Raw genomic sequence first — 11,427 nt, 5'->3', positions numbered from 1 at the left:
TTTCAGGAAGTACATTCTCAGGTGCTGTGTTCATAGCTAAATAATATCTTCAAAACTGTAGATATTCAGCACATCTGTTAAGAAAGAGTTTACATATTTTAAAGTAAGTTGATAAAAATTACATTGTTGAAATCTTCAATTCTAAAAGGTTAAGAGTCTAAGAGTCAAAAAATCATTCACCTTAAATTACTCTCCTTCTTAGAGTTGTTGTTTAGGGATATATGCTCCTGGGATCATAATGAAAGTAATGTTTCTGGCTCCTGTTAATTAAGAGCTTTGGAAATTGATCTCTGAGGGATACAGACTGTGAGAGTAAGGGGGTAAAAATCTAGCTCAAAAGTCCTGATCAGTCAGGAAGCAATAACTATACTGTCTACCAGAGATGGATTTTCCAGGTGTAGAGCCACTGATAGAGTCCGTAAGTCTGCCCTTTCTGAGGACAGATATTTTTTGTCTTCCATGAACAGGTGACTTGCTGGGCCTCATTCTCAGAGAAATCTTTCAAGTAACCCAAAGTATAGTCATTCATTCGTTATTTGAGCATGAGCACAGATATTTTAGTACAATTTCATTGCTAGGTAGAGATCTTCTGTTCTTTCCCTGTAGGGGAACTCAGAAGAATCTGAGTAAAAAGGTGCAGTCAGAGAGGACAACCTTCTTAAACCTTGTGTTTCATGCTAATATTTATCACATAAATATCTTAAAACCACACATACATCCTGACCTCCCATCTCCCTCCCACAGTTTAGCAGTTCTTATTACACTGTATTCTTTCATGTCTTGTTAAGTGACATAATAATATGGAAAGTATACATAATCCACCACCTTGGTGAATCTTATTTTTTCCCATTCCCTCCAAAGAAAATCCATTTTAAATATGGTGGTGTCTCCCAGGCATGGCTCTTCATTATATATGTGGTCATCAGCAAACGGCAGTAGTCATAGCACCTATCGTTTAAAGACTATAGGAGTACATTCTACTGTAAAATATAGTGCAAAAATCTGATAATTAGCATGGAGTGAGGAGGGATATATATCACAACATTTTTCAAAAAACAAAATTACATAAGGACACCAGTTGTAATTGGTATACATATACAGTAGATTTTTATTATATGATTTAAAAGTAGAATTCCATGAAGCTGATATTTGACAGAATAACACTAAATAAAATGAAAATTCAGGGGAATTTATGTATTTGAACTTAGTGTGATGTTTACCCTGTAGAAGTAAAAAAAATATTAAATGTATAAGCGATCATGATATTAAGGTTTTCAAAGATGACATTTTTATTTCTTGCAAAAAAATATTTAAAGAAAGTATAGTGATGGTGTGACTTTTTTGGTTGTCTAGGGCTTGAAATCCCTTCAAGATTTTCTGATGTTTCTATCATGCATGTACTATCTATAAGGTAATTTTGAGCAATTGTATAAATGCAATTAAATTAAATTTTTTCTCATGTAGAATTTATGATAATTTCCTATATTTTTCATAACCTTTCTGAATCTTGTCTAATTTTCAAAAATATTTGATTTAATTTTCTTGCTACACATCCTATTGTATGCTCATGCCATATGAATATTGATAGCTTTAACATTTCTTTCATATCATTTCACTCAAGCCAGAATTCCAAATTTAGTTTGAATGTATACATTCTTCACTGATATTAATATTCCTCAGTTTCTCCATCCCATCACTTCCTTCTGATGGAAGAATAGTGCCATGGGGTGTTGCTCAAGGAACACACAATCCTCCACAGATGAACAAGCACACACACATTCATGTGTATACAGACACAAAAGACTGGAAATGTCAGCGGAGGGGCCTTCCTAGCTATAAGTATATTGTGTGATTATGCTCTAGTCATTTTTTATCCTTGAGTCATCTTCATGAAGATTTTTTCCCTGAGATTTTTGAGACATAATTACAGAATATAAATCATGTATTTAATAAATATAAAGTGTGCTCTGGGGATACATACATTGTTATAAGATACCCATGTTGGAGCTAATGAACACATTCAGTTATCAGTTTTTATCGTATAAATGTAAAACACCCAGTAGACAATTTTCAGCCATCCTAAAAGCATCTCCTAGGTGATGGATTAAATTCAGAGCCTGGGGTTCTCTTACTACACCAAACGACCACTGAGGACAGCTTCTTTTATGTTCCCCATTAGAGAAAAAGCAATCATTACAAGGGGCACACCTATTAGGAAGCCTTACTGTCACAGCCTGTGCTATCTTCTGACATTCTATCTCATAGTGAACAAGAAACTGTTTTGTTTTGGGTGTTTTTTTTTTGTACTGGGGATCTAACTTGGTTCCTTGTGCCTGTGAAGCAGGTGTTGGAACCACGGACCTAAATCCCCAGTCCCAGAAACTGTGCTTTTAAAATTTTTATCTTTTTTCATATGAGATGCTGCATTTTATTCTTTGTTTCACTTAGCTATTAGTTTTGTGGGTTTTTAACTATATATATATATATATATATATTTCACATCTCATTAAGGGAAGATGTTCCCCTAGGATGGGGAAGAATGTTATTAAAACAGTTATGGCTTCCCTTTAAATTAATTGTGAAACAGATCATTTGTGTTTACAAGGGAGACTTTAATGTGTTTAGAATTTAAAGGCAATGTATTCTTGTCATTCCTCGGGACCACCTGAATGGCTGTCTTCCACATGCTGCAATTGACTTATTGCATAGAGATTTGAAAAGTAATGCAAAACATGGGGATTCTTTCAACAATTATCTATTATAATTGTAAAGAAAATAATAACTACATAAGCAGTTAGGACTACTAATATGTACTGTCTAGGAACATGAGCAGAGAATAGTCAAGACAAGCAAATGAACAGTCTGATATGTAGAGTTTTAACCTAGTATTTGAAAAAGTCTCTATATTTTGCCCAAAGTTTATACGTACTGTTACATGAGCTAAAGGGTAAGGTATCTCAGCTGTAACTTGACAAGTATTCAGGTACTTCTGAGGCTTGCAAAATTTAGAGACTATTGCTCCAGACAGGTTTCCCCAACCCTGGGCTGCAGACTTTGTCCATGCACTGTTATGAATTGGATCACACAGCAGGAGGTGAGTACCAGACAAGGGAGCTAAGCTTCATCTGCATTTAAAACCACCCACTGGGCTGGGGATTTGGCTCAATGGTTCAGTTACCTGCCTCCTAATTGCAAGGAAATGAGTTCTATTCCCGGTACAAAAAAAAAAAAAAAAAAAAAAAAAAAAAGATAAGGAAAATAAAACCACCGACTATTGCTTATATTAATACCTGAACTCAGCCACATTTCTGATGAGCAGTGGCATTAGGTTTTCAAAGGAGCCTGAAGACTATTGTGAGTTTCACATACAAGGGATATAGGTTGCATGTTCTGTAACAGAGTCTAAGGCCTGATGATCTGAGGTGGATTTCAGGTTTTGATACTAGTGCTGTGGAATGTATTCAAATAAAGATTAAGATCAGCAGAAAGACTTGACTGCACAGAGACCACAATAAATCTATTGCTTGTAGACTCATGAAAACCCTACTGGTGAGAACCAAGTGACAATTAAGCTGCATTTGATGGCACATTTTAAGTTAGAAACCAACCCTTATTTTACTCTGCATGAAGACTCTCCATTGTTTCTTTTGCTGATTCTGGAAAATAATATAATTATGTAATAACAATGAAAATGAGGTATACAATAAAAGTAATAACCTTGAGGCTGGGGATTTGGCTCAGTGGTTTTACTGCCTGCCTCACAAGTGCAAGGGCCCAAGTTTGATCCCTGGTACAACAAACAAACAAATAAACAAAAAGTAATAACCTTGATTCATCCCAAACTGTTCTGCCCAATCAGAAGACAAATTGTCCTTCATGAAACTCATCCCTGGCCTTAAAAATGTAGGAAACTTCAACTCTTGAAAATAGAGAAGATAAGTTCATTTGCATTTTTTCTTTCTGTTTCAGGCCTTGGATTAATTACAAAGAAATATCAATGTCTTATATTTCATCACATCCAAGGATTTGACTCAATTCTGAAAATGTGGGTGTTTTAAAAAAGGGGAAGGGTAATAAGGGAAAAGAAAAAAATATGACAAAATGAAAAAATGGAAATAAAGTGTTTGTAAATGAGGAAGGGAGGAGGGGGTGCAAGGAGGCCAGGGACGAGGGGAAAAAATGAGAACCAAGACCTGTCATGTAAAGGTACAAGATCCCAATAATGAATGTAATTGCACTGTATACCTAAAATGTACCAATAAACTCAATAAATGAGAAAAAATGAGCAAAAACAGAGAAGAAAAATGTAGGGAGACAGGAATTAGGAAAATGATCTGAAGATTTACTTGTGTCTAACATGTGAATTAGAAGGGTTTTTTTAATTGTATGGCTCTGGAAAAAAATAGTTTAGATAAAGTAACTTTATCCAGAGTATCTGCTAAACATACAACACTGGTTTTCATATATATGACTGGTCACTCAAAAAATCACTTACTTTATTTTATTTTTAGATTATCTTTTCCACAGACTCATCAACAACATGAAATTAACAAACCACACAGATGTTTTAGAATTTATTCTTGTGGGACTGACAGACAACCCAGAGCTGCAGCCCTTCATCTTCAGCCTGTTCCTGTGCATGTATATGGTCACAATTTTGGGAAACCTGCTCATCATCCTGGCTGTGAGCTCTGACTCCCATCTCCACACCCCCATGTACTTCTTCCTCTCTAGCCTCTCCTTCACTGATATTTGCATAAGCACCACCACAATCCCAAAGATGCTGGTGAACATCCACTCACAGGACCATAGCATCACTTACACTGGCTGCCTCATTCAGATCCCCTTTGCAGTGACTTTTATTGGTTTAGAAAGTTGTCTCCTTGCAGTGATGGCCTATGACCGCTATGTGGCCATTTGTCAGCCGCTGACAAATGAGGTATAGGATCATCCTAAGTCCTTATTTCTGTGTCCTGCTAGTTCTTCTCTCCCTGCTCATTAGCACTCTGCATGCCCTGCTCCACACTCTGATGGTGCTGCGGCTGTATTTTTGTGCAAATGTCGAAATCCCTCACTTCTTCTGTGAACTTGCTCAGGTCATCAAGCTGGCCTGTTCTGAAAACTTTATAAATACCTTTCTGATATATTCAGCAGGAAACATATTTTTTGGTGTTCACATTTTTGGAATTATTTTCTCTTACACTAAAATTGTATTCTCTATTTTGAGAATATCATCCACGAGTGGAAGGTATAAAGCTTTTTCCACCTGTGGGTCTCACCTCTCTGTTGTTTCCTTATTTTATGGGTCAGGTCTTGGTGTGTACTTGAGTTCTGCCTTTACTAAGTCTTCTGCTAAGAATGCAGTGGCTTTGGTGATGTACATTGTGATCCCTCAAATGATGAACCCCTTTATCTACAGTTTGAGGAACAGAGAGATGAAGATAGCTCTGAGGCATCTCATTAGTGGGAAGCCTCTTGTATTCTTGCATTATTGTCTTTGAGCTAGGATTTATAGAATGTGAAAAAGTGACAGGAATACAGGTGAGCCAGAAAACCTGACTTATCTCACAAGCTTTTCCAAAATGACTGCATAATGATATGTCTAGGTAAATTTAAACGTGTACTTTAAGCTTCTTTTTTATTCATTCATTTCTGTGATGTTTGATAGATGAATTCAACCTCTATTTGTTGCTCTGATGGCTTAGAAGAAACATGTGAATTGGGGCTTCACTTTTACCAAATATTTAGGATCAGCTTCAGTGAAAGGAATGTTGGAGTTGTTGGCTAGACCAGGCTTTGGAGCAAGGAAGGATGTATTAATACCTGAAGAGGAGCTTGTGTGTGACTCTACAGGTAGAGCCATGTGTATTTCATCCCATATGAAGCTATTGCACTAAACTTTTGTCCATGATTATATAACTGATTAGAGTCTCCTCAGACATTTACATGCTTCTGAACAAGTATAAACATTTTTTTTGCTATGCTTCATCACTTATTTTGTTCAACCATTTAGATTATATAAAGATTTGTGATGATTTGAGATATTTTAGATTTTGAACTGCAACATATTGCCAGTTCTCATATGAAAAGTAAATCTTCACAGTATTATGCTTGGGCCACAGAGAGAGTTATATATTTTTTTTATTTTATGTATAGATAAAATGTCATCACAAAATAAGAGACTAGCAACAGTTAGTATACTGTATATCATTATGTTCAAAGTAGTTGCTAGGGCTATAAGGCATTGTTTCCTTTCAGCAGGCAATATCACTTCTGTTTCATCTTTGTAGTGCACACCTTTTCTGGAGCTTCCTTTTTGGCCAAACTCACAATGTTTGAAATTAATTCTGCTGGGCTCCTTGCTCTTAAATCTCAACACAGATTTGACTAAAATCCACCAATAGTAACCACACCATGAACTCAATATTAGACTACCTTGAAATTTCTTCTGCAAGATTAATTAGAACACTGCCCTTAATCTCAGTCTCAGGCAAAGTCTCTGAACACGAGCTAAATGCAGACAAACTTTCTGCCAAGACATAGCAGACATCATGTGGAGTCCAGCAGCCAATGAATCCCCTTCTTCCCAGCAGGAACCTCGAGAGCCTGGTTTTTACTGGCTGGATTTCTATCACCCTTATGCTCTTATGAGTTCTTATTAGATTCTCCAGTCTAGTAGAGTATGAGGTTTCAGGTCTGCTTCTTCAGTTGGCTTCTCCAAACCTTTCCAAACCCTTCCCAGGAGCCAGTTCTAAAGGCTCCTGAACTTCACAGTCAGGAGTAGAAATGACCACATTTCTCTGGTAACAAATTCTGTCTGAGTTACTTTTTATCATTGGTGAGCCAAAATGCCTGACTTGCAAAGTTAGAGGGGGAAAGGTTTACTTAACTCACAGATTCTAGAGGCTTCAGCTCACAGTTGGCTGGTTCCAAGGCAGGGTAGAATGGCAGAGGGACATTTCAGAGGAAAAACAGTTCATGGTGGGCAGCAAAGCAGCACAGTAGTGAAGAATCAGTGCTTACATGCTATCCCTTATAATTTAACCAGGTAATTCACTCTGAGGAAGGTTAGCTCTTATGTCCAGGTTGGGGTAGGCTTTATGCTACTATTGCACCATGAATCAATTCCAAGGTCACATCCTTCATCCCAGCATCACACATAGTAGATCCAGCCACCTAAGAAAAGCCCCACCTAAGACTTCATGTGGCTTTGGGGGGGGGGGCATGCAGATACATGCTATGATAGATTCCATCTTATTCCAGAAAGAATGACCATCATCAGGAAATTTAGCAACAGCAAATGCTGACATGGCTGTGGTGAAAAAGGTACCTGTCCACATTTTTAGTGGGTAAATGCCATAGGCTGAGCCTGAAGATGGCCCTGCATCTCTTGCCTGCTCCCTCTCTCCTCCCTACTTACTTTCTCCTCCATAGAATAGGAAAAGAGTATTGTAGTCTTGGATTGCACAGCCCCAGGAGACAGTTACATTGTATCCTTCCCTGTTCCTCTCTACCCATGCCCCAGTCATGAAACAACTATACTACATTCTGCCTAGGCCTTGTAGGCCATGTAGCACTATTCACCCTGTCTTCTCTTCCTGATTGTCTTCCACTATAGATAGTGTGTGGTGCTCTAGGCAGCCATTAGCACTCAAAAGGTATCATTCCACCTGGTCCCAGCTACAAAGAGTAATCTTGGTCTTGTCACCTTTTCTTCATCTCCCACCACTCTCCCCAGCTTCAGACCCCATGCTGTGTCAGTCATGGCAGGTAAAACCCTTAGATATATTTGTATGAAGATTTCTCAAAGAACTAATGTTAGAAATTCCATAAGATTCAGCTATACCTCTTTTAGGTATCTTCTCTAAAGAGATTAAAACATCATACTGTAGTAGTACCTGTATACCAATGTTTATAGTACCACAATTCATAATAGCTAAATCCTGGAACCACCCTGCATATCCAAAAAGAGATTACTGAGATATCTATATATAATGGAATACTATTTGACTACAAGATAGGACAAATCTAAGATTTTTGAAGGAATATTAATGCACCTGGAAAGTATACTGAGTGAAATAAATCAGACAGACAACGAATGGGAAGGGAAATAATGGAAAAGAAAAACATGAACACATGAAAAATGGAAATAAAGTATTATTAAATAGGGAAGGGAGGAGGGGGTGAAGGGAGGGCAGGAGATAGGGGAAAAATGAGAACGAAGACCTTTCATGTAAAGGTACAAGATGATGAATGTAACTGTACTGTGTAACTAAAATGTATCAATAAACTCAATGAGAAAAAAGAACTAAAATGGAAGTTATGAATTTATTAGAGAATTTCATTAGATTATGTGAGCAAAGTTGGTATTAAGCAGTTGAGCAGAAATGGTAGAGAAACCTGGATGATGTACAGCTGGCCTCAGGACTCATAATTAGTTATCTTGAATTACTCTTCTCTATAGTGTTTGTGTTTTAGGATGTATGCTTCTGGGATCAATATCAATAGTGTTTCTGGTTACTTTCTCCTTAATGAGAGCTCTGGATATTGGCCCCTGGGTGATATAGCAACAGTGGGAGTCAGGCAGTGAAAACCTCACTGAAAAGTTCAACCCAGACAGGCAGCAACAGCCATGCTCTGTGTCAGAGATGAACTCTCGTGGGGCAGATCCCATGGTGTCCACCAGATCATTGGTTTTCCATATGCAGGTCACTTGCTGAGCACCTTTGTCACTGAAACTTTCCAGGTAAGCCAAAGTCTCTTCCTTTATTATTAGAGCATGAGTGTAATTTTGGAACAATTTCATTACCTGAAGAGATCTGTACTTTTCTGTAGGGGGTTATGAGGGCTCTGGATAAGGAAGAGGAGACAGAAGCTCAACAAGCCATCCTGTAGTCCACGTTTCATGCTAATAGGAACAGCAGAAATCACCTAAATAACAACATCCACAGCACAAATGTCCATCTCCCTCCAAAGATTAAGCACTGTCATTATTGTGCTGAATTTATTCAGGCCTTTTTGTGTGAAGTGATAAAATGAAACATGCACAACGCACCAACTTGTTGAATGCTTTCACTCTAGTTTCCCTTAGGTTAGGCAACTTGAATAAGGTGATGTCCCTCATGCACTGCTCTAATTTTACCTGTAGTCATCATTAAGAGTCAGCACCCACTTTACCTAATGGTCAAAGAAGGTAGTAAATAGGGCTGCAAGATATGAGAAGAATCTGATATTTAACGCCAAATAAGCATGACTATATTTAACAAAATTGAGGAGGAAAGGAAATTTAGTTACACACAACAAGTGTAAAGGGTACACATACATAATATGGTTTTCTTACCTAACAATTTTAAAATACAATACTTTGGAGACTTTTTTTGAAAAATAATACTAGAAAAATGAAAATTCAGAGAGAATGATGGGAGTTGATTCATTATGTTGCTTTCCTTGCAGAAGTAAAAATAAATTAAGTTTATAAAAGAACATTTACTAAGGGCCTTCAAATAGTCTATTATTATTACTCACACTGAAATATCTCAAAAAACGTGGTGAAGTATGTGATATTTAAATTTTTTATTCATTAGGTTTATTGGTACATGTAAGTATACATTATGATCACTTTCATTATTGGGAATTTGTACCTGTACATGACGTGTGTTGGTTCCTGTTCTTTCCCATTCCCCTTCCCTCTCTTCATATCCTTTGCCCCTCCCTATTTACAGAAGTTTTGTTTCCATGTGTTCCTTCTTTTCTCATTTTTTCTGTTCCTTTATTTTCTGTCCCTAACTACCCCTTCCTAGTTCCCTTTCCTTTTTCAACCTTTTCTTTCTATTTCACAATATCAGTTATGCATTTTTGTCCTCATTTACATTTTCTGTTTCTCACACCCGAGAAACATTTCAGTATTTGCGTGTGTGTCCTATTTATTTCACTTACAAGTATGGTTTCAACGTCTATCCACTTAGTTATCAATGTCTTTAGTATATCATTCTTTATGGCTGAATAGTACTCCATTTTACAAAAGGAAAACGAAAAAACACATATTCTTTATACAGCCCCTGGTTGATGGACATTTGGGCTATTTCCAAGACTGAACTATTACAAAATGTGCCACTAGAAACATAGAAAACATGGGGATGTTTTTGTTGTTTGCTAAGAAGTACCACCAATAGAACAATTTCTGCAAATTCTGTCATTTATGAATAATCCATGTCAGAAATTTACACCAACATAGAACTTCAAATAAATTTATTTTTTTCTCATGTACAAGTTTCCAATAATATTTCCTGTAATTCATTACTTTTTTATACCATGTGTTTCTTTTTAATTACTGAATTCATTTCCATTTCTACAAGTTTTACCATCTTTAGTAATAATATGAATACTTAAATAATTGACACTTTCCTTGTTCTTCTTGTTAGTCAGTAATCCCAAAGGAAGTTTAAGCATGTGCGTGGTTCACTGACATTACCATTGTTCATGCTGGAGATTTCTTTTCTTGATTTTCTTTTTCCTCACTACCTCAGCTGATCATTTGTGTTTTGTTGGATTAAAAGTACCATCTTCTGTTCTTCATGATGTCCACATGTGCACACATGAATAAAAGGTTGTAACAGTCAATCGAAGGATAGTACTACCTAGGACTCTACAGGCTGCTTTTGCCCCATTTCTCACCTCCTTGTAATGTCTCCATGAGGATTTGAAACCAGAGATGTAGAGGTTTAATTAGAGAATAAAAATTATGTATTTGACATACATACAGTGCATGCTGAAGAAACACACATTGTTAAAATATCGCCATGCTCTAGCTCTACTTACACCCATTAAGCAGGTTCCACTACACAAATGTAAAACATACAGTGAAGATTTTTTGCATCCTAAAAGTAATTGCTAGAGGATGAATTAATTTCAGACTCTGAGTCTCATTTTACTGTGCATGCTCATTGCTGATCTAGGTGATTCTCTCTTCCCCAGGAGATACAAAGTAATCCTCACAAGAGACACACTGTTAGGATGCCTGAATATCTGACTCTGCATTGTTTACTGAGTGTCTGCTAGAAAGTAAGAAAATGTTTCTATTTTTATCTACTTTTGTAAAGCCTTGATTTTCACTCTTTCTTTCATTTAACTATTATTTTGTTTTGCATTTTTATGCAGTTATGTATTTCCAGACTCACTATGGGAATAAGTTCCCATATGATGGGGAAACAATGTTATCAGCATGGCTGCCAAGCTTCTCCTAGAATCAATAGCTAGGTTAGCTCACTTGTGTTTCCAAGAGTGGCTCCATGAGCTTCAACTCTAAAAGCAACGTTTTCTAATCATTTCTCATGTCCACTTGCACGGCTGTCTTCCACATGCTGCAATTCATATAAGGCATAGTTGATAGAACATCTTGAAAGCAAGGGAAAATTGGGGGAGTTGTTT

General features: G+C 36.9%; 1 pseudogene; it reads left to right on the top strand.

Moving 5' to 3' along the window:
• The first annotated feature begins 4,540 nt into the window (after positions 1-4,540).
• Positions 4,541-5,501, top strand: LOC104866699 (annotated as a pseudogene).
• The last annotated feature ends 5,926 nt before the right edge of the window (positions 5,502-11,427 follow it).

This window comes from Fukomys damarensis, unplaced genomic scaffold, assembly GCF_012274545.1.
Source record: "Fukomys damarensis isolate Sample0158 unplaced genomic scaffold, DMR_v1.0_HiC HiC_scaffold_37, whole genome shotgun sequence".
NCBI classification, from domain to species: domain Eukaryota; kingdom Metazoa; phylum Chordata; class Mammalia; order Rodentia; family Bathyergidae; genus Fukomys; species Fukomys damarensis.
The sequence above is the reverse complement of the archived record's forward strand: the minus strand, read 5'-3'. Positions and strand labels throughout refer to the sequence as shown.